The sequence below is a fragment of the Engraulis encrasicolus genome, chromosome 16 (genome assembly GCF_034702125.1).
Source record: "Engraulis encrasicolus isolate BLACKSEA-1 chromosome 16, IST_EnEncr_1.0, whole genome shotgun sequence".
NCBI classification, from domain to species: domain Eukaryota; kingdom Metazoa; phylum Chordata; class Actinopteri; order Clupeiformes; family Engraulidae; genus Engraulis; species Engraulis encrasicolus.
In genome coordinates, this window is record NC_085872.1 from 15,274,157 (window position 1) to 15,299,190 (window position 25,034).

Below are 25,034 nucleotides of genomic sequence, written 5' to 3' on the forward strand. Positions count from 1 at the left end.
GGGAGGTAGACTGTTCCAGAGCGTGGGGGCAGCAACACAGAAAGCTCTGTCACAGAAGCTCTGGAATTTGATGGTTCATTAATTTCCCATTCATTTGATCTGATCTGATCGAATGTGACTCGCTCACTAACTAACGCGAAATACAAGGTCATTCAAGTTCAAGTTCATCTCTCTCATTTTGGAGAGGGGGGGGGGTGTCCATGGCTTTGGGTTTAACCACTTCTGTTAGAAAACCTTCAACAGAACAGAATGAATCCACACCATTTACACATAGGCCTATGTTTAGGCTATATCTAATGAGATATTAGACATTAGATATGTTTATATGTAGGCCCAACAGTTCGATGTCGTATCAATGTTTATCTGCCTGTATTAGGCCTAGTCACCACGGTGGTCTTAGTGTTTGTGATACTCGCGCACTATTTGGACTTTTACAATCTCCTGCTTTAGATGTTTGTTCCAGACATTAGTATACATCCTTTCTGCGTGTTTAGACTGTGACCAGCCACAGTTTTCAGCGCTCCTGTCCGCTGCAGCCAATCACGGCGGACGAAGTGTGTCATCACTCCGTGAAACGGACCATGTGAATGACGCTTTGGGTGCATTCCCTAGGGCAGGGCTATTCAATTACTATTTCATGTGGGCCACATTTCGAAACCAAGAACTTAAGTCGGGCCGCACATTTTCAGCCATCACCAACACTTCAAATCAGTAGTCTACAAATAAATGTAAAATTTTACCTCTAACCTAAAACCTAACCACACTTAATGTGAATGTAAAAGACAAGCTGGAGATTCACCAGAAAAGCAGGTGTTATACTGCAGTATCAAAACCGAAAATTATACTGCCACAGTTTGGGGCCACGCCTGGGCCGCATGTGGACTGCGTCTGGGCCGCATGTGGCCCTTGGGCCGCCAATTGAATAGCCCTGCCCTAGGGCCTAGGAGTTAGAAAACAAATGAAAAACAATTCAATTGGAACCCATAGTTGTAAGCCCCACACAAGCCAGTCAGACAACCATATCATTTTCCTGTGGGAAGGCTCCCTTCTTTATCTCCTTGTTCCCAGCCAAATGCATACTTTCCCAGAGAAACAAATCTCCATGCTTCTGCACATGTGGTGGACATTATGGCAGAAATACCTTGATATTTGGTGATGCAATGTTTTTTTTTGTTTAATTGAACATCAATATCCCTATGTTTTGTCAGTGTGTTTGCAGTGGGAAGTCAAGGTGTGACTGTCAAGTTAAAGGCAGCACGGTAAGTAAACCCACAATTAATTTGACATGCATCATAAATTGGACAGTTTATTATTGTAACTCAAAATCTGCAGGCAAAGCATGGACTTTACTGTTTTGCAGTGTCCAGTGTAGGTACAGTTACAGTAGGTGTGTGAGTGTGTCTTTTTTTTGGTCAAATCACTACTTTCAGGAATTCAGACTTGCACATGCACATCCACATGCAGTCACTGCAAAATGTGTGGCACAAATCTTCCACATTCTGCAGTGACACACAAATGTCATCATGCAGAGAGTGTTGTATTTAAGAGTTTATTGCTGCCTTACGATTGTAGGCCTATTGGCAATTGCGTCATATTCAGGCTGTTTCCTCTCCAGCTTTGGCATCCTGTGCAACTTACTGGGTGCCCATTATACATACGGTATATCAGGGGTGGGGAACTTTGTTCCGAGGGCCATTTGCGGTAGCCTCGCGAGCCATCCACGTACTTCCGCCCAAGGATTGGCATGAATACGAAATGAAATGGTAGTATTATGGGATGGTCCAGACCAGGCTACATCTGCAGCCCTTGAGGCCGTCTTATCCGGGCCCCGATATAATTTTAATGTTGTGCAGCTTCACATGAAATATGACACATTTTGTTAAGGAATCTTAGAAATTACATTTGCAATACAATTATGTTATATTCAGGGGGGCTACAGAAGGTTGGTATGTTTTAAAGGTGGCTGCCTTCAATATACAAAGTGCAGGGGGAGATCCTGGTTTGTGTTCATAGTGCGGCCCCCGGCGTACTTTTACGGCAATTGGAGGAATTTGAAGTGGCCCCTCGAATGAAAAAGGTTCCCTGCCCCTGCTGTATGCAAATTATGCCCTGTTTTAATCCTGGTAAATATGTGGTGATACCCAGTTGAAAACCTTCTCATGAAGCACAACATACTTCAACAATGAACTTGGATGCTGAGTATTTTCTCAGTGTGTGGCAGTAAGTTATGCTTTACCTCTGAGCTGCACAGACCTCTACTATGCACCATTGAGTCTACAGGGAATAACTGCTCACTCAGGCTGGGCTTTGTGGATGCTATGCTTTGTAAAGTGTAGAGAGATGGGCCTATGGCAGGCCTGAGAGACAGTGTTGCCAGATGGGGCTGTTTCCCGCCCTATTGGGCTGCTTAGGATGGCTGTGTGCGAGTAAAAATGGCACTTTGCAGAAAAACCCGCCCAATTTTTGGCCATAAATCAATAGAACTGGGCGGGATTTGGTGCTTCCAGGCGGGTTTTGAACATTTTTTGGGTTGGAAATCGAGTACTAAGTCTTGTAACTTACCCCACAGAGCTGAGAACATCTGACTGTTTTGCCCTCTGCCACTGTCTCTTCATTTTCTTCAAGAAGTAATTTCTTCTTTTTTAAAAGTATTTTTTGGGGCTTTTCGCCTTTATTCTTGACAGGACAGTGAAGGACAGACAGGAAATTACTTGAGTGGGGGCAAAGAGACAGGGAGGGATTGGCAAATGACCCAGGCCGGAATCAAGTAACCCAGTGCCCTACTGTTAGGCCACGGCAGGGCCACGTCATTACCTTTTGTATGTAACCCGTTAAGACACGGCTTTATACATTTGAAGTTACCAGTATGGCAATGTACCAAGTCATAGTGCATTACTAAAGGGCCTGTGTTATGTCATAGTTCTGTAGTACTATGATAGTTAACTTTTCAATGACTATTACAGTGTGGCGTGCCACTGGAGGTATGGCGTGCTTTAAGGGGCTACATCATCAAATTGCATGCAGTGCAGCTTTTCACTGGATATGTTTCAGCTGCAATACCTAAACTTAGCGAGGTGACAGTCTTATGCTAATCTTTGGAACCAACTTCATTATTTAAAATATTTTCCTACAGTTGGTAGTTTTATAGCAAGACTGAAGACAAAGCTGTGCTTTTATGTTTCAGAAGAACATTCAACTGACACAACCCGCTTTCATCTGTATTGCACCTGCTTGAAATACTGTAGATGTCTCTGTGAAAACTCCATTCATAATTCATAGTTTTTCTCAATCTAATTTCTGAAACCTTAACACATGTTCTCCAAATGTTTAACTCTGTTACTCTACTGTCAACATACAATGTTTCCCAAAACATCAGCCTTTTGTAAAAGCACTATCAAAATTAAATCACAAGGAAGTAACTGGTAAACACTACACCAGGAAAAAAATAAAAATGGCAGATGTATGAAATGTCTTTTTTAAGAGATTTTTCATATTCCACCAATACATGAGAATGCGATCTTAGCCCCTTAATGCACGTCGTACCTCCAGTGGTATGCTGTAATAGTCATTGAAAAGTTAACCATCATAGTACTACTATACTATGACATAACACCGGCCCTTCAGTAATGCACTACAACTTGGTCATTACCATACTGGTAACAGCAAATTTATAAAGCAGTTAACATTATTGCGTCTCTAGTTTAGTTACTGTAGTAGTTCACTTAGTGCCAGTCAATATGAATCCTAAACATTCTTTACTCCAGCCTCCACTCTCATGCCTTGGTATCACCCTGTAAAGAAAAAACATGATCCCCAATATCAATCAGGGCCGAGCTTTTGGGGGACTTTCCCCCAATTCAATATCCCAATCACAAATAGAGTAATTTTTGATTCGAATGATGTCCTGTGAGATATTGGCAGAGATTTTCCAGTTTCAGCGACCTGAATGGCTCTTTGGTTCATACTTGTGTGTCAGCTTACTTGCTATGAAGTGAAATTTATATGACTCACTGTGTGTACACTAGCTTATCTTCTGATAAAATGATGATGAACAATGTTTCTTTAAATGACACAATGCCCCACAATTCAGCATGTTTTTACAATGAGAGTTAAGAGAAGCCAGTAAGTTTTGTGAGTTGTGCTCTGTGTGAAGTCTGTACAGAAGACTAGATGGTTCAGTTGACAAACCTCTACTATTGAATGTACAGTCAATAGTAAATAGTGCTTTAACAACTCAGAAAAGCTGTATTATGTTAGCATGTACAGTAGCCTACACTAAAGTGTATCCAAAGTATTGCATTTGAAAAGATGAAATAATCTCACTTTTACATAGCTAAATATTGTGCTCTGTATTTTCTGGTCATATGATCTAGTGTTTACTAACTGTTTGACTGTGGTTTAATTTTAATGGTGTTGTTTATAATCTGCCAACAGAGCGTTGTTCTGAGCACATGAACAGCTGTTTTATTTTGATTTGTTGCTGCTTGTTTTGGTTTTCAACAGCAGCAATGTTTTGGGAAATCCTCCTGGTCAGTTTGAGTTTGTGTTTGCAGTTTTCCGAAGAGACTTGTTTCTCAGAAAAAACTGTCGTAGTGTCTTAATATTCAATAAAAAAAAATAGAATTTGTCAACTTCTGTACATGGGATTAAAGGCATTCATTCCACAGTAATCCTTGGTATTAAGAAGAGTGTGTGTAAGAGCAGCACTGTATGTGCTGTCTTGGGAGCTATTACTGAAAGAAATCAAACGTTTCATTAAAAGGGATGAAAAGTTCTATCTATGACGAGACATAGTGTAGTAGCCTACATGTATGTCCCCTAATCAACAATAGACCATAAAAAATAGACCATTAAATATCTATATTAGGTTACCTTTTATGGCCAACCCACAAATCTTGCTCAATGTTTCAATGATACATTGATGAGGCTGTTGTAATAGGCCTACCATACCTTTTGCCTGAAGTGCATGTGAAAAGATTTTGCATGTTGCGGATTTACCACTAGGTGCCAGTAAAGCACCATTTAACAAGAAAGTAGGCCTATATGGCTTTTCTTTGAGGGCAGTGTTAGTCTTCCTTGTTACTTACATTTGAACAGTGAACACTCAGTGATGTTTGTGATTTTGCCTGTACAGTATGGTTTTCTTACCTTTAATGTATGTTATGTTGTTGTCCCTGTTGTACATTTTTAGACTCAGAGTTATGGTACATTGCCCCTCATGGTTCAAGACTAGCTGTGCATCTGTTTTTTTAACTCAAAATGTTTTTAAACTTGCAGGCTTTTCTCATTTATTTTCTTGGCATGTTGTCATATGTATCAGTGACTGCTTGGTATCCTCACTATGTGTGTGTTAGCCTGTGATTCAGAGCATGGTGGACAATGGGAGTTGGATTTTCCCATAAAAAAAGAAGAGCATGGCAGAGGAAAGACTAGTCAAGTGCAAGTTTGAGCATTACCATTACCACACCTAGTGGTGTGCCCGCGTTAAAGGTCCAGTGTACTATATTTAGAATCAAAAAAGACATTTAAATTGTGGCCTTAAATGTACACTGTGTGAGATTGTTAGTTGTGTATTTACAGAATTCATGCTACCCATTCACTAATGTTATCTTTTTCATGAATACTTACCAGCACCATCAAATTCTAAGTATTCATTATGACTGGAAAAATTGGACTTTTCATGCGTGAAAAAGGGGATCTTCTCCATGGTCCGCCATTTTGAATTTTAAGAAATAGCCATTTTTAGCAGCAAAAATGACTGTACTTGGGCCATACTAGAAAATAGTTTGTTTATTACTTAGTAATCTTTCATGAAAATATCAAATTTGGCAATAGGCAACCCAGTTTCAATGAGCAGCATAGTTGTAGTACCTTTTTGGCCATATCCTGCACAGTGTACCTTTAACAATAAATGGAGGCCTACATCTGTAACATGTTTGTGTTTTCCTTATAAAAATATGTGAGGCCTGTTGGACTTTCAAACCATACACAGTGCTTCTGAAAAACTGCACTCATCCATAAGAAGGTGGATCTTATGTCCACAATTTTGAATGTCCAGAAAGAGACATTTTATTACTGTTATTATTATATTACTGTCTATTACTGTGTGAGTAATTGAAATATCTGCTACAAGAAGAAGAAGTAAAAAAAAAACACCATCTGCAAATTGCTGTGTAGTTCATCACTGGCAACATGTCTTTTGTGGAAAAGTGGGAAGTAGTCACCATAACCCTATTATCAGTCACCAGAAAGCTGTTGCCAAAATCAATGTTGTTTTGGTTCAGTCAAAATTGGTTAAATATGTCAGTAGTAGTATGGCTAAAAAGTTATGTTAAATATGATATGGTTGACATGGGTATTGGGTTATCCACTTGTGGCAGTATAAATATGATTACACTTTCCTGTAATCATACTGCACCACATTTCTGAAGCACTCACAAGTGGTTGAAGAGAAACTGTATGAGGATGTGGATGGAGGTGGATGAAAAGAGTGAGAAAGTCAGGGCAGCAGAAGTCACATCATATAATTTATTCAGCAATCTATTAAAGGAACAGTACACCCTTTTTTGATTTTCACACATTTCTTAGCATTATTCATGATTGCGCATATAATTTTCATCTTAGTGTTTTCAGTACTTAGATTTATTGGTATCAGAATTATAAGCATAGCTCAACATAACCACTGTAACTAAATGGGAGCATTAGCATCAAGCCACAAGTGATCACAGGAAGAGATTAAATAGCTGTCTTGCAATCTGATGAATTTTCCATTCATTTTAAAGTAGTTTATAAGTACATTTGGTGATGTTTTGTTTGCTCCAATAGACTTGCACGGTAAATTTGGCTATACTGTTGAACTAGGCAATGCAAACACATAGAGACAAAATATATGCACATTCATTAATAATGCTTGGAAGTACTGCAAATGTGTGAAAATCAAAAAAGTATGGACTGTTCCTTTAAGTTAATATTGAGTAGAAATCGCTTTGGCCAGGCATGTTTTCACATACCGTAGGATAGGCCTTCATTTGCAAAAGTTCGGACCAGTCACCATTCATCTTAGATGAAAAACACATACAGTATATTGAAATATATTTGGGTTTGCCTTACTGATAATATAGCCTATCCATATCAGAAGAATAGCAGCAGACGGAATGTATACCCGACTGGTGTGGTTTATTTCACATGGTAGACTGACTAGATGGTACACATGCAGGGAATAAGATGTAGCAAATTACCACCAGATGGCGCTGCTATGTGATAACATACAGAACATATGCATACCAGAGTCTAGCTCAGGGGTGGGGGGAACCTTTTACATTCGAAGGGCCTCTTAAATTTCTCCAAGGGCCGTACTGTGAACACAAACCAGGATTTCCACCTGCACTTTAGGCCTATTGAAAGCAGATACCTTTAAAACAGACCCCAGCTTCTCTATGTCCCCTGAATATAACTTAATCATATTGCAAATGCAATTTCTAAGATTCCTGTACCAAATATGTCATGTTTCATATGAAGCTGCATAGCATTAAAATTATGTCGGGGGCCGGATAAAACGGCCTTCGAGACATAGGTTCCCCACCCCTGGTCTAGCTGATTACATGTCAAATGTCAATATATTACACATACAACCTGTCTGTTTTTTATGCCAAAGGGGGAGAAAGGATATCCTGGCGAGATAGGACCTCCTGGTGTGGGTGGATTGGCTGGACACGAGGGCCCACCAGGACCTGCGGGCCAAAAGGTAACAAATACACAACTACAGAATATACTCTCCTCCATGTGTGTTCTCGTCATGTCTAAGAAGAGTCTTTGTCTTCTCTTCCTGCTGCAGGGGCAACACGGCCGCGACGGGAATGTTGGACAGAAGGGGGACTTGGTGACTAATATTCATTATTTCATATGATTCATACACATATGAATACATTAATGAATACACATACATTCATACACACATTCATGTGCTGCTACTTGACAAATATTTGTTAATCTATTAATGACACATATCTACTTGATACTGAGATTAGATCCTCTCCTCTTGTAACAGGGTTTTCCAGGACCAGTGGGCTTCCCTGGGGCTTCGGGAGCTTCGGTATGACCGCCGAATTTCATTATCTTATTTCCCAACGCCATTGACCCAGTCGGCAACTCTGGGACCGCCCATGAAATAGCTTGTTTTCCCCCATATTTGCTCCACCCGCTGTATGTAGTGGTTAATCAAGATGCCAAATGACTGGCAGTGATTGGCACCGCACGCACGACCACGGGTGGAGCATTCGGAGGGGAAAACAATGCAGGTATATGGGTAGGCCAGAGGAGCCGACTGGGTCAATATTGGTGTGTCATCATCTCGTTCAAATGAAATCTCGTCACAGACTGATACTATTCAATATCTTGCTTTCCAGGGCATTCCAGGGCTCCAGGGCCCTTTTGGGCCACCAGGAAAACCAGGATGTAATGGGACAGAGGTGTGTGGCACTTGTCATTTCTTTATCTTTATCATTATCTTTATCTTTCTCTTTGTGTTTCAATTTGTCTTTCTTTTCCATGTGTCTCAGTCTTCAGAGAGAGAGAGAGGTAGAGAGAGATAGAGAGATAGAGAGAGATAGAGAGATAGAGATAGGGAGAGATATGCCAAAAAGCAGAGGCAGAAATGTATACTTACTGTGCTCACAAATTGTATGCTATTTATTGCTGGCAATGACTAGGTCTATTGGCTTTTTATCAGCTAATGTCACTGGATTTTTCAATTCATTTTTTTTACCCGGAATTGCCGAAATGAACAACATTAAGACAGTACTGCTGCTGATGTTCCTTGTTTCATGGTGTTCCTTGTTTGATGGTGCCGTTGTCTTGATGTCTCTACAGGGAGACGTGGGACCTCCCGGCAGCCCAGGACAGCAAGGCTCTCCAGGAAAACCTGTAGGGACTCACAGTTTGTTTTCCTCACCATATTCATGACTTACATGTAAAGTTGGGTTGCATCAGTCATCTAAAGCACATTACCTTTCTAATGTATTTGTGCTTTACAGGGCCCACATGGACAAACAGGTCCAAAGGTATGTTTATCTCAAGTAAAAACAGAATGATATTAACACATTGTGCTCGTGAAGGTCATTTGGATGTAGTGCCCATGATACGTCTCTGTCTACAGGGTGAATCTCGCTCACAACCATCTACCGCTCTCAAAGGACAACCGGGACAGCCTGGGCCTCCAGGACCTGTAATGGCATTCCTTCTCTCTCGCTTTGTCTTTTTCTGCTGTTGAACCGTGTGTGTGTGTGTGTGTGTGTGTGTGTGTGTGTGTGTGTGTGTGTGTGTGTGTGTGTGTGTGTGTGTGTGTGTGTGTGTGTGTGTGTGTGTGTGTGTGTGTGTATGTGTGTGTGGGGGGGGTCAAAGACATGCAACATGAAATTGTCCTTCAGTGCAATTTTTGCTTACTGTAACTGTAGAAAACATGTTTTTTTTTCAAGTGAATCCATGAAAGCGACTTGAAAATAAATCATGTTTTTTGCAGTTGCGGTTATAGTCCAGTCGTGATCCCCATAGGCCCCTATACTGAACCCAGAAATGTTGAGTACCCTAAAGTTTTATTGCAGAAATGTCATCTATAGGTCAAATGAAGGGGATTTAGCTTGGTTGCCCGAAGTTGCACTTTGGGCAATTTGCATAATTAGCATAAATATATTGTTAAGGTAAGACTATATAGGTGAATAGGCAAAAAAAACTTAAATCATAGATATCACCTTGAAACTTTCTCAATTGATTACTGATTATAAGAGAAGAAAAACATGTATTGGATGTTTTTTGTATATTGGTCAAATGTGCAAATGACGGCATGCATCATCAATTATGTACTAATTTGCATGAAATCAGCTTTGCATGGTAAAACCAGACTCAAAATTATTTTTCTGTGGATAAAATATGTATATTTCAGGGTTGAGGTAGTGAAAACCTTTTCAAGACCCTGGTCAAGAGACAGTTTTGACATGTACCGTAGATGGATGAATTAGGTGTTTCATGCTAAACAGCTGTAGCCTGCATGTAGGCCTACATATACAGTGAACAAATTCAAAAGAGCTATGTATACAAACATCATACAATAGTATCAATTAATCGTTTATCAATTAATTGTGATGACACGAATCAATCATTTGATTCACCACACCATTTAAAAAGTGTTGGGGGGACCGTATCTTAACCATTCATAGTTCATGAGGATGAATACCAAGAAGATAATGAGGCTGAAGAGAGTGTCAAAACAGAATATGGAGATGGTGAAGGCGATGTGATCATCAAGACTATATACTGTATTACAGTTCATTACAGTACAGTACAGTACTCTACTGTACTGCAATGTACTCTGCTGCACTGTACTCTACTGTACTGTACTGTACTATACTGTAATATACTCTACTCTAGTGTACTGTACTGTACTGTAGTGCACTGTACTGTGCTGCACTCTACTGTACTCTACTCTACTGTACTCTACTGTAGTGCACTGTACTGTACTGTACTGTACTGTAGTGAACTGTACTCTACTGTACTGTACTGTTCTATACTCTACTGTACTCTACTGCACTGTACTGTATTCTACTGAACTGTACTGTACTGCACTGTACTTTACTATACTGTACTCTACTCTACTGTACTGTACTATAATGAACTGTATTGTACTCTACTGTAACACTGTACTGTGCTGCACTGTACTGTATGCTACTGTACTATTGTACAACTACATAGGACGGAAACATGTAGAGCATTCTGAGGTCAAGTACAATATGATGCAAAAAGTATACTACAAGTATACACAAGTATACTACTAGGTGAGGACTTGTTTGCAAATTCTGAAAAAAGAAATCAATTTACCTCTGTCTACTTACTGAACACCTACAGAGAAATTATTTTCTTTATTTCATTTCAACTGAAGATATACATTGAGTAATTTATAATGCCATTCTTAAAAATGACTGAAATGCACTCACTACTGTATATGCACAATACTAAGTGTGAAGATTTAGAATTTGGTGATGTTATGGGTTATTCACACACATGGAGAGGCCTTGTCCCTTACTCTATCTCATGCAAATAAAAATATTTATGTTATGGAAATTAGAAGATGGAGAAGCTGCTACCTTGGACACCTTGTTGCACTGACACAGCATTCAGTATGCTGCTGAGTGAGCATTTGCAGCAGTCTATTCTCACCTTAGTTGTAGTGTGGGAAATACTCATTTTAATACAGGCGAAGTATGAATCTTCTCAACTTGTTCACAATGTTACATTTGCTGTCAAGCATGTAAGCACAGACTCACTCATATGACATGTTAGAAAGTTTTTTTTCAGAGGGCTCCTAGGCTAGAATTACTACATACCTGTATACCCTAAAGAAACACCATGCAAAGTCTGGTGCTTTTGTCACTTCCGTAATGGTAAAACCCTTAACAGACTCCACGATAATCTATCCATGTCAAAACATCTTCTTGATCAGGTTCCTCAGAGGGTTTTCACCAATTCAACCCTGAAATATACAAATTTTACCCACAGAAAAATAATTTTCAGTCTGGTTTTACCATGAAAAGCTGATTTCGTGTGTATGCAAATTAGTGCATAATTAATGATGCATGCCCTCATTTGCATATCTAAACATCAAAATACAAAAAACATCCAATACATTTTTTTCTTCTCTTATCGTCAGTAATCAACTGAGAAAGTTTCAAGGTGATATCTACGATTTCATTTTTCAAGCCTATTCACAAGTAGTAGTCCTTACCTTAACAATATATTTATGCTAATTATGCAAATTGCCCAAAGTGCAACTTTGGGCAACCAAGCTAAATCCCCTTCATTTGACCTATAGATGACATTTCTGCAATAAAACTTTAGGGTACTCAACATTTCTGGGTTCATGAAATCACGACTAGACTATTAAGCAAAAGTATCCATTGCACTGAAGGACAATTTCATGTTGCACGTCTTTGACCCGTTTGTGTTTCTTTAAAGATTTTTTGCGTTTTTTGTTTTGCTTTGTTATTTATCGGTCTGTCTCCAATGTTCAGTCATCCTCCAGTCAGTCATGTCTGTGTCCTCCCCTACCAGAGCACTCCTGGGCCGAAAGGCGATGTTGGGGAACCTGGGGCCCCTGGTCAGCCCGGGTCACCTGTGAGTCGCCTCACCTGTTGCACATACTCTATATTTATATTTATATTTATATTTATATTTATATTTATATTTATATTTATGAAAACATTGAACATGAAGCAGACAGTGCATGGTGTACAATATGCACGTCATTTGGAGCACATGATGTGGATATCAATGCTTCGTAAAAAATTATATGAATAATTTGCTTTTCCTGACTCCACAGGGATTTACAGGGCCACGTGGCCGAGAAGGAACGAAGGTGAATGTCCAGTTAAGAAAACACACTGAATGACATTTTTACAGACTGTGTCAGTTGAGTAGACATTCATACTGTGTGTGCGTGTGTGTGTGTGTGTGTGCGTGTGTGTGTGTGTGTGTGTGTGTGTGTGTGTGTGTGTGTGTGTGTGTGTGTGTGTGTGTGTGCGTGTATGTGTGTGTGTGTGTGTGTGTGTGTGTGTGTGTGTGTGTGTGTGTGTGTGCGTGTGTGTGTGTGTGTGCGTGCTTGCGTGTATGCGTGTGTGTATTTATCTGTCTATGAAAAGGGCTCAGAGGGAAGCAACCCAAGTTATTCCGGACCTCCTGGCCCAAAGGTTGGACTCCTGCTCACTTCCTCAAACCTCTCCTTTTCCTTTTCATGTCTCTCCATTCTTCCAGCACAGGCTTTATAGCACAACTACTAATAATGCACTCTGTGTAGCCTATCTGATCTGTCATCTAGTGGTTGTTGAGGAATGGGGGTGGGGGTTGGTCTGGGGGAGCAATTTTAGTTGTTGTTTTAGATATGAATGTGTTTGTGTTTTGTGTCTTGTCTAGTATGTATTTTACGTTATTTAAAAAAAAAATGTCATGTCATGTATTGTCGGAGCAAGATCATTCATCTCAAGGGGCTATCCTTAATAAAAATTGAAATTGAAAATTGAAATGAATATTTGTCTTGTTCCATGTTCCTTTTTCCCAAGGGTACCAGAGGGCCTCAGGGAGCTCCTGGACCAAAAGGCTCCATACAGTTTGTGGGAAAGGCACATGATTTACTGAAGGTAACCGGCCGTATGAAAATGTTGATGCTCTTGGCAGTTTGATGTTCAGAGTGATTGTGAGGCAGTGGTATGTTCTACCCCATCAGAGTCCCAGCAGAGTTCTCAAGTTGTATGAAGACAGAGAACATTGCCATATGAAAACAGAAGGCTCTTAGACCACAGTGCTGACCATTCTCCTCATACTACTGCTGCAGCCCAGTGAGCATGGCAAATCCTGAATTTATGAGTCAAAAAGTGGTCAAAAGACCATTTTTGCGTTGACAGTTCTGCAACGCATTATGATGTTAGGTGACTACAGTTAACCCCTTAATGCACGCCGTACTATCTGAGGCACGCGGTAATAGTCATTGAAAGGTTAATTACCATAGTACTACTCTTCTATGATGACATAACACAGGGCCTATAGTAATGCACTACGACTCGATCATTGACATTGTGGTAACAGCAAGTTTAGAACGTTGTGTTTTAACGGGTTGATATTTGTGAATGTCTTTGTAACAGGGAGACCGTGGAGATGAGGGCAATCCTGGTTGTCCTGGGGACCCTGTGAGTACTTTTGTCATAATGATTTCGTACATCAATCGATTCTTTTGTTATATCAGTCACAAGACTGCATAGAGTTATCACTCCATGTTGGTAGGATCCTCAGGTTATGTGGGTTGTATGTAATGTATGTATGCATGTATGTCTCTAGATAGACCTGTGTCCTCTGTCTTTTTTGTCAGTTGTGCAAAAGTCTTGTGGTGTGATGTTATGTGAATGTCCTGTCTTAAGCGAGTGTTGCTCAGGGATGCAAAATGAATTTCAGTGAAAACTGATCGTATCGTCTGTGTTTGACCAATCACCTAGCCTCACCATGAGACTCTGTGCTACAATTAAGTACACTTTGAATTTGACTTTGACTTTGATAAGGAAGAGAGATAAACAACCTTATTGCTTGTTTGTGTACCTGCAGGGCTATCCAGGGAGCTCCACACTTCAGGGTGATAAAGGCCAGAAGGGTGAAATCGGCCCTGATGTATGTCAATTTATATACTCTCAATGGCCATGTTTACATGATACATTATGTTTTTAATTCCGAATTAATAATTCTGAATTAAACAGTTCAGTCGAGTTTATATTGCACTTTCATTTAATTATGAATTGTGAAGTGTTTACATTATGTTTTCAAAGCAGAATTGAGATTTATTCAGAATTCAATGGGGTTAATTCAGAATTAAATCTTTCATGTAAGCAAGGCCATTGTTTGCATCTTTGTCTATACTTACATTATTCTTTCTACATATAATACATTGGTAATGCATGTTAACAACTGTTGAAAAGGTTGAATAACATAATGTCTTGATGAAGATTTTGTTTCCTGACATGTAGGGAAAGCAAGGCAAAGACGGCAACGGTGGACAACCCGGAGTATGGGTAAGCCGTTGAATATAAACTTAAAGTGATACTGTCCCATTTTTGGAAATAAGCTTATTTTACACCTCTCCTTGAGTTAACTGATTGAGTTTTACCTTTCTGCTGTACTTTCAACCGTTCTCTGAGTTTGGCAGTACAAAGTTTATCTCCAAGCTAGCAGTTAACATTGAGTCCTATGAGACCAACTGGCGGCTAAGTGGGACAGTATCACTTTAGCTATCATGGATGGGATGACCAGGAGTTTGGAGCAAATCAGTAGAATATCACTTGAATGGACTCGGCTTCTGTGGAATATCTGTGTTACACTAGGCATATCTATGTTCAGTGCATGTTGTGCTCATATCCCCAACAATGTCTCCTTTCTCAGCATATTTTCACAACATAGCCTTAGTATACAGAGGGGTGTCAAGACAGGAGTGTGCCTAAATGTAATGCTTCCTACGAGTGCTAGTCACGCTTCATGAAGAGCCATTTCAGCACCCTGGTTAGAGTCCACTACAAGACTGCTCCTCTGCTTGCATATCTTTCTCTGCGTTCCTCTGGCTCTATATCTGAAATCAAAACCAAAAAAATGTTTTGTTCGACAATGGGGCCCACAGTCATCAGAGACTGTCAGCTGTTACAGTAATATTTTAATTAGCGTATTAAGTAAAACAGCTGCTACTTCCATCCCTATGCTATGTGGTACTGTCAATGTAGAATTTTGTTTTTGTTTTTACTCAAACTGCATTGTTTTAGGGGGAGAAAGGAGAGGCCGGGCCACTTGGATACCATGGACAGATAGGGCCCAAGGTTAGTAATCCATCACTAAGCTAAACGGTTACCAATGTTATGATACAGCGCCTATGTCAAGATGAATGAAAATGTAATACATGTTGTAACTGCAGATGTTGTCATTGGTTCGTAGGGAATAAAGGGCACACAAGGTCCAACTGGAGCCCCTGGTGATGTGAGTAATTGAAGTAAATGGCGTATTATATCTCAGCCTGTGAACCTGTTGGACTCAGGTCTTTAAAAACTACCGTCCTTGTCATGCCATGTGTATCTTTGTGGGAGGCCGTACCACAGTAGGTATGCACTTTAAGTATGCATTTTATGCATCTCTATGATGGCACTTAATGTCTGTATGTGTTTTTTTTGTGTCGTGTGCTTTGTGCTATGCGGCAGCTGTGTGTGTCCAAGACAAAATTTTCCTCGGGATGAATAAAAAGAATCTAGAATCTTGAATTTTGAACGAGCAGGTCTAGCATTTACCATGACAATGATGTCTGTTCCAAACAACTTTTTTGCTCGTGTGTGCATATTAATGACAGTTCTTCTTAATTCACCTTTAGATAAAGCAAATCAAACGATTTAGAATGATTAAGAGGGCATACAATAATGCCTTGCTTTCCTTTTTAGTTTTGTTAACCTAAATAATGTGCTTGTTTGATACACATGCACAGTTTGTTGTCCACTGTAATCCACAGTATCCATCTCGTCTGGTTTTAAAAGGTTATTGGTTCAGTGGATTTAATTTTAAAAGGTCCGCCTGGAACCCCTGGTTATGCCGGACAGCCTGGATTGCGTGGACCACCAGGTTTGCACTCAATTTTTTATTAATGATCCGATATATCTGCTGTGATGTCTTAATTCACTTGAGTGAAAATGCTCAGGGAAAAGGGAGAACAAATAACATACAAAAACAAACAACAAAGCTACAGACAGAGTGTACATTCCAATATGCAGACTTGCGTCCTCCACTTGTGCTTGTGGCCTCGTACCAGGAAGTAATTTGTGATGACATCACTGACAACAGGCATCTCCCAAAAGCTCAATTGTAGTACTTTTCTCATTTGTAAACTGGATTGTGAATGAACAATAGTCCCCCAAAGATTGTTGTGGCTAGGCTGACAGTGGGGAAAGTTAATTGTTTTCTCCACGGAGGCGGGGCAGCAGCAAAAAGTGAGGCCACAAGTGGAGGACGCAAGGTCACATAATGGTATGCACTTCAAGGATGTTCAGTCTTTAACCTCTCAGTAGCGCCCTCCAAGGTTTGCTTGGTCAGTGCAGGAACTGCAAGACGCAAGTCCTGAAGTCAAAGCCATCATTGCCCCTATCTTACACTTGCTACTTATGTAGTTCATCTTGCTGCACAGAGAGGTAGAAATAAATATACTCTGAAGAAAAATAATGGCTAATTTCTGGAATTAACAGCCAGCTTGTGTGTTTCCTGGCTACTGTAGGTGTGGATGGATTTCCTGGCCCTCCTGGATTGCCAGGTAAATACAAGCTACTATGACTTCTTCACACATAGCCTTCCCAATCTGCCTTTAACCCGTTAAAACATGGCGTTCTAAACTTGTTATTACCAGAATGACAATGGTTGAGTCATAGTGCATCACTAAAGGCCCAGTGTTATATCATAGAAGAGTAGTCCTATGTTAATTATGCAATTTCAATGATTATTACCGCCTGCCTCAGATGGTACGGCATGCATTAAGGGGTTAAGATTGCACCTGCACCTGCACCTGCCACTGCACCCCACATTCCCCCTATTATTCTTCTGCTCTTTAAGCTCAACCGGGACAGACAGGGATTCTAGGACCTGTTATGACATCATCTCTCTCTCTCTCTCTCTCTCTCTCTCTCTCTCTCTCTCTCTCTCTCTCTCTTTATTTTTTAATTTTGCGTGTGTCTACAGGTGGCCGATCGCCTTCCTCAGGCTACTTTGGACCTGATGGACAAAAAGGAGACCCAGGGATCAAAGGGGATAAGGGCGATCCTGGGCTCGACTACCTTGGGAAAGAAGGCTGCCCTGGCTCTCCCGGCCCCCCAGGCCCTCCTGGGGACCCCGGCCCACCCGGGCCAATAGGTGTGATAGAGCTGATACAAATTTTCAAATGTGTTCCACCAACTGTCATGCAAACACTCAATGTGCATTAAAGCCACACATATTTGTGCAATGACATTGTGTTTGATTTGATTCATCACTGTGGTAATGTTAGTTAATTGTAATGTTTGGGTCGTAAATGTTTATGATTAGATTTGATTGATTTGTATGTTTGAAATGACACATCACCTGGTATGATAATTTGTCATCGAGCCGTTTACCTCGAACAGCAAACCTATAACCTCAGTCATTTTTTGACTATCACAAAAAACATGCCTAATCATGTGTGCGTACTCAAAAAAAAACCCTAACCCTTCTTTGCATCTACACTTGTTGTTTTGTATATTTCCTGTGCACTCTGTATTTGCTTGTGATGTTGGCTATGATTATGTCCTCTTTTGAAAGTCGCTTTGGTTAATAAAGCATCTGCCAAATGCAATGTAATGTAATGTAATGTAATGAAACAGACTTTCTTTTCCAGACCCTAACTGTGATGACCGTGGCACCGTTGGTCCACCTGGGTCAAAGGGCCCAATTGGTGATCCCGGTAATGATGGGCAGCCAGGATATCCAGGTTAAGACAAAACTTGCCAATCATTAAATCATGCTACAAATTCCCATCGCGTTCCCATCAAATGCTGGAGCTGCATGTACTGTATAGCAATATGTTTAAAACAGGTACTTGAAATGTGATAGACTATCTCCAAGTAAGAACCAGCTAACTTCAGGTTAACAGCAACATGTTCTGTTTTTTTTACCCTGTTAAGGCTCTTATGATCTTTTGCATTAGCTATTAGATGTTGACTCAACATAAAAGGACAAATCATTACATTTTTCATTTTTTTGTCAACAGTTTTATTTCGTTTCGTTTCGTGTTAGTGGTGCTTTGTACATCGCTACCTACCGTCTTGAACATCGTCTTAATGTAAATGAAGTGGTGGTTCTCTTGATGTGCTATTTTTCCACAGTGGGTTTTTGTTTTGTGTAATTTTGTTTTGTGTCATTATGTGTCTAATGGTGTAGTGATAAGCCAATGTCACGTGATATGCTCACATGTCTTTGAGACTATTAAGAACACACCTGTTTGCTTCACTTTTTAATTAGCCCTGAAGAAGGTTGCGACCAAAATGCGTCGACTATCAATGGTGTCCATGTAATAATAAAGGACTTTTAATTCGGACCCTTTCTCTCTTATTTGATTTTAACGTTGCCAAATCTCCGCATATGTCTGTCCACTGTGTGCAGGTGATAAGGGAGAGCCGTGCTGGTGTAAAGGGAAAGGGGACTGTGACAAAGGAGGACAGCCTGGCCTCCCTGGAGCACCTGGGGTCCCTGGTAACAGCATTTCTACAGTATTAACAGATGACTCATTTGACTGTGAAGAAGGTTATATGAATTGATCCCTCTGGGATCAATACATTTACTCTACTCTACTCTACTTTACTACATATTTTCAGGCAACAGAACCTCTTGTGATATCACAAATGCCATCTTGCCAATGAAGCAAATAGAAATTTGGCCATATAAATGTTTTTTCATAAATTGTGTGTTAAAAGCACATAGCTTAAACTTTTCATATTAAGTATAAGTTTGTTAAGGGGCCTGTTCCCTAGTCTGCCTGTCAGGCTTTGCCACCCAGGTAGGATGGATTGCGATCCCACGGTGTGCTGTTGTGTGTGATAGCCGTGGCAAATGGAACTCTCCTTTCACTCACTGCTACAAGGAATCACATGTTTTTTTTGCCATTGTGTTTCTAGGTGCCCCTGGTGGTATTGGACATAAGGGAGACCCTGGTCATTCAGGCTATCCGGGCGGCCCTGGTTCACCGGTACTGTATCATTATTATCTTCTGTAATCAGTAAGCCAGGACTTGCACAGAGATAGTCACTTTGTTACATTACATGCATAGATGCACTACATGGCTGTTTAATTGGAGCACACATATGATAATAAAACATTCGGTTGATAAGGTAGAAAGTCATGGTCATGTACGGTAGCTCGTCCATGACAAGGTCATTTATGAACATTCACTGCAGTCAGATTCATGGAGTGAGGAGCAAGGTTGTCTGAATGCCAAAAGTCAGTTTGCATAGAACTGTTCTCTTCTATTCATTATCAGTGGGGATTTTTTTTTTCTTTTTTGTCGTGATATCACTAACCTTTAAGACAATGGGCTTTGAACATACTACAAAAAGAGTGTGTTCTACAACAATGCAAGCTTTTACATTTTCACATTTTATTCTATTCTGTTTCTGTACTATCTACTATTCGACTGTTTCCATACTATCTATTTCTATCCTGTCTTAAATTCTTTTAGAACTTTCAATCTCCAAGCATTCCTTGATGGGTGGGACGAGCATTTTATCGTAAAGGCTAATAATGCTAATGTCTTTTGGTTTGATTGCAGGGCCCATCTGGGCTCCCAGGCGTGCCAGGGTTTCCCGGGCCTAAAGGAGACGGGGGCGGCTATGGCATTCCCGGCATCAAGGGGGACCCGGGCTCTCCTGGATTTCCTGGCCCACCTGGCGTTCCTGGCTTCATTGGTTCCAAAGGTCGTCACGGCCTAAAAGGCCCACCAGGCCCACCGGGGGACTCCAAATTCGTAAGTCAGTGTGCGATTGAACGTACCATTAGTGAAGTGAAAGCCCAACTGGGAAACTCCAACTCCCATTGTCATTGTGACACAGCACACAAGTGTTCCCTGCACACTGCGAAATTGCATTTATGCTTCACCCGTGCAGCGCTCAATGGTGGCCCAAGGGAGCAGTGCGGCGGGATGGTACCGTGCTCAGGGTACCTCAGTCATGGAGGAGGATAACACGTGGTTAATTACTTCCCCCACCAACCTGGCGGGTCTGGAGTCGAACCGGCAACCTTTGGGCTACAAGTCTGACGCCCTAACCGCTTACCCATGACTGCCCTGATGCACATTAGAGGTGCATTAATAAACTGCTATAGAGTGTTTTATTTTTCATGCAGACCTCAGTTTTGTAATCAGATTTATGCCATCTGGCTGTGTTTGAAAACCTTGTGAAAGTCAGAATCAGTCCTGCATGTGGGAGCCAATCAGGAATGCAGGCTGTAATTTATCAGTAAAGATGAGGATAGGTTGGTCATCCAATCACATGCAAGGATTTTTGATGCCGAGCATCATTCGTAAATGTGTCGGTTGTGGGGGATACCCAGATGGTATCGTGAAGACCGAGGTGACACATAGCAGCTGGCGAGAGTCAGGTTTTCAGTTTTGAGCTTCTTCTTGGGGTTCTTGTGGAGCCCACTGAGTGTGTTTGCACTTGTGTGGGTGCATCTGGATGTTTGTGTTTGTGTGTGTTAATGTCTCAATACTGAAGTGAGCAAGGGGTAAAATGACTCCCCTTTGTGGGAACTTTGCAGGACTGTGGTCTGAAAGGGGACCAGGGTCCACCTGGTCACTCGGGACCACCAGGGCTACCGGGCGTACCTGGCTCACATGGACCGCCGGGGTTGGGGTCTCCTGGCCTCCCGGGGCACAAAGGCAACATCGGGGTGAGGGGCCTCAGAGGACCGCCAGGAATCACAGGTTGGACGCGCACGGAGACACACAAATATCATTCACAAATACACTGACTACCACTCAGAAATACTAACACCTATTACAACATTAAGAACACTGGGACCACCAGGAATCACAGGTTGGACACAGTAATATCATTCATACATGACTACACACTGACTACCACTGAATACTGACTACTGAATACCAACACCTATTAGAACATTAAGAACACTGGGAGAACTCCATGCTGAAATGGAGGCCAAAATACTCACACACATTCAACTGTCTGCGTGGTCAATTATTGTATGGAAAATACCGTTAAGTCCTACAACAATTTATTAAAGTACAGTACACACTACTCTCCAGAGGGTTTGTGAAATGTAGCACCTCCTTGCTCCACAGGTCAGAAGGGGGAGCCTGCTTCGCGCTTCCCCGTGCCAGGAGACCCAGGACCCCCAGGGAAGAGAGGGCCCCCCGGGCCCGATGGCCCACCAGGTTGGTGTCATGGAGCAGTGTTCAAGTCAAGTCAAGTGTACTTTATTGTCTAAATCTATAACAGGGTTAGCACGGAAGTTTGAAATTGCGTTTGACCAGTCTCCAATGTGCAGTTTAACTAAGAACATGTAGATAAGAATTTGGATGTCAAACAGACTAGTTGATGAAAACTCTAGACAACCTGTTAATCTGGTTTAGAGATTTGTCTTTGGACACCTGTGAGCTTCGTGCGATTCAAAATTTATAATTAATTCCCAGATAATTCCCAGATTTTACACCAAAAAAAAACAGGAAATGTTAAATAGGCCAAATCCTGACAGTCAACGGGGCGACAGTGACAAATCGAACTGCGTGTTCTACTCTGCTTTTTCACTCTGCCACGGGGAGAATTTCTGGACTGACGCTCGAGATAAATCGGGTTATTTGCGGGAAAATACCAAATCGTGAAGACAGCGGGAAATAAATCAGAAATAGGGAGATTCCCATGAAAAACGGGAGGCTTGACCGGTATGGTATGCATGACAAAGTAATATACACAAAAAGACTTCCTGATATGTGGAAAACATGGCAGGAGAGTTTGTAATCATCCATGTTTGTGTGGCAATGCCAGGTTATCCAGGACCTAACGGCCCCGGGGGTCGGCCTGGGGAGCCAGGGCAGAAGGGGGAACCAGGGGCCATTGTGGGGCCTCGCCCTGGATCACCCGGACCAAAAGGTCAGCATGCCTGAGTGGGTGTGTCTGTGGTAAAGAGTTAATTAGATACTGTGTGTGTGTGAGAGAGAGAGAGAAAGAGAGATTTTGACCACATGTTGTAAATGTCGTTAATGAGTCTTCTCTGTCTCTTTAGGGGATAGGGGCCCCTCAGGTCTGCCGGGCCCCCCTACTGAGGGCTATCCAGGCCGACCAGGACCCCCTGGACTGCCAGGACCACCAGGAGAGAAGGTCTGACAACAAACACAATTTTTCTTGGTCTTTTGGACTTTATTTATGATAGAATAGTGAAGATGGTGTCAGGAAGCAAGTGGGGAGAGAGACGGGAAAGGGCCGGCAAAGGACCCGGGCCGGGAATCAAACCCGGGTCAGTCGCAGAGTAGAGTAGACCAGTGTCCTACCGTTACACCATGGTAGGGCCGACAACAAACACTCATATCACATATCCAGGGTGCAGTATACCAGACAAGTATACAGCAAAACACAATGTGCCATACATATGCTCAAGTGTCTCTTTCTCACATCAAACTTTTGTCTTTTTTCACATTACATCACGTAACATTTGACGCTTTTTATCCATAGCGACTTACAGTTGTTTGAAGTACGGTACAGGGTATTGGTTGCAGTCCCTGGAGCACTATGGGATTATGTAGGTACCTGCAAAGACAACAACCTCCTGCTGAATGTCAACAAGACCAAGGAGATTGTTGTCAACTTCCAAAGGGTCCAAAAACAACTGCCACCACTGACCATCGACGGCGATGCTGTGGAGAGAGTGAGCAGCACCAAGTTCCTTGGAGTGCACATCAGCGACGACCTCTCTTGGACCACCAACACTACATCACTGGCGAAGAAGGCCCATCAGCGTCTCTACTTCCTGCGCAAACTAAAGAAGGCAAGTGCTACACCCTCCATCATGACAACATTCTACAGAGGAACCATAGAGAGCGTCGTGTCCAACTGCATCACAGTGTGGGGAGGAAGCTGCACGGAGAAAAACAGGAAGACACTCCAGCGTGTTGTGAACACAGCGAAGAAGATCATTGGAGTACCACTCCCCTCCCTGCAGGACATTTACACCACACGCCTCACCCGGAAAGCACTGATGATCATCAAAGACACAAGCCACCCTGCACACAAACTGTTCAGCCTCCTGCCCTCTGGAAAGAGGTACAGGCGCCTCCGTTCCCGTACCACCCGGCTGGCGAGCAGCACAATGCACCAAGCGATCAAGATGCTGAACACTCAACCCACTCTCCCTCCACTGTCAGCCTCTAGCCAGCAAGGCCACTGACAACCCCCCCCCCCCCCCCCCACTGTCAGCCTCTAGCCAGCAAGGCCACTGACAACCCCCCCTCCCCATCCCCCACCACCATATCTGCGACTGAACATTCCACCTGCACTACTATACTTGTGACTGAACTTTCAACCTGCACTAACTCAAAACATGCACACACACACACACACACACACACACACACACAAGCACACTGCACTTTCTGCTCTAAACCCAACATACACACACTGACACACACACACACACACACACACACACACACACACACACACACACACACACACACACACACACACAGACACACGAACACACACACAAGACGCACACCGCACCTTCTACCTGCACTAAACACACACACACACACACACACACACACACACACACACACACACACACACACACACACACACACACACACACACACACACACACACACACACACACACACACACACACACACACTGCTGCTGGTGTACTTGACAGACCTTTTTATATTTATTTTCTTCAAAATGCTACTATTACCATGTCAGAACGCTATAAAGGACTTTTTTTAGGAAAAGCACAAAAACACAACAAATACCTCTTAATGTATGTCCTCTACAAGTCTTCTGTTGTCCAGTCTTGCACTTTAAATGTCTGTATGAGCACTGTCTATGTCCATACTGTCTTAAGTCCATGTATAAGTACTGTCTATGTCTATACTGTCTATGTCCTTACCTTAATTAGTCTATGTCTGTATGGGAAAGCAAGAAATGTAATTTCAAATTCTTTGTATGACCAGTGCATGTAAAGAAATTGACAATAAAACCTACTTGACTTGACTTGACTTGCTCAAGGGCACCTCAGCCATGGAGTGTGGTAGGGAGTGAAAGAGTGGGTTTCGAACCTACAGCCCTTTGATCTAAAGCTTATCTCCATTACCATTACACCACAGCTGCCCACCTGTCTTTCTCAATACAATGCCCCACCTCGGTCTGATTCTGAAATACCTTGAAGAGTCTTTGTTGCCCCTTTTAATCTTGTCTGTTACTCCTGCAATGGGTGAGCATCCTTCCCTGCTGAGAGCACCGCCTCGACACAACTAGTTAACGAGCCCTCCATTCTTGTCCTCTGAAGTGACGAGGGCAGGGTGGTGGTGGTGAGTGCTGTGAGTGTCCCGGGGGACGCTGTGAGGCCCCACAGGGACCCACTTGTCCATTACATTACACTTAACTGACACAAAGCGACTTACAGTTATTTCAAGTACGGTACAGGGTATTGAAAAGTCTTTGTTGTCACTTTTAATCTTGTCTGTTACTCCGTGGGCAGGGTGGTGGTGGTGGAGAGTGCTGTGAGCGTCCCGGGGGATGCTGTGAGGCCCCACAGGGCCCCGCTGGTCCCCCTGGTCTCCCTGGCGTTCCTGGAGACCCAGGGCACGGTGGAGACCCCGGGAGGCCCGGCTCACCTGGACAACCAGGAATACCAGGCTTCTCCGGACCACCCGGAATGAAAGGTACAAGCAGAGAGACTGGATAAGAGAAAGGTTC

General features: G+C 42.1%; 1 pseudogene; it reads left to right on the plus strand.

Moving 5' to 3' along the window:
- LOC134466005 (collagen alpha-5(IV) chain-like) overlaps positions 1 to 25,034 on the plus strand; it is a 48,202-nt pseudogene that overhangs the window by 380 nt on the left and 22,788 nt on the right.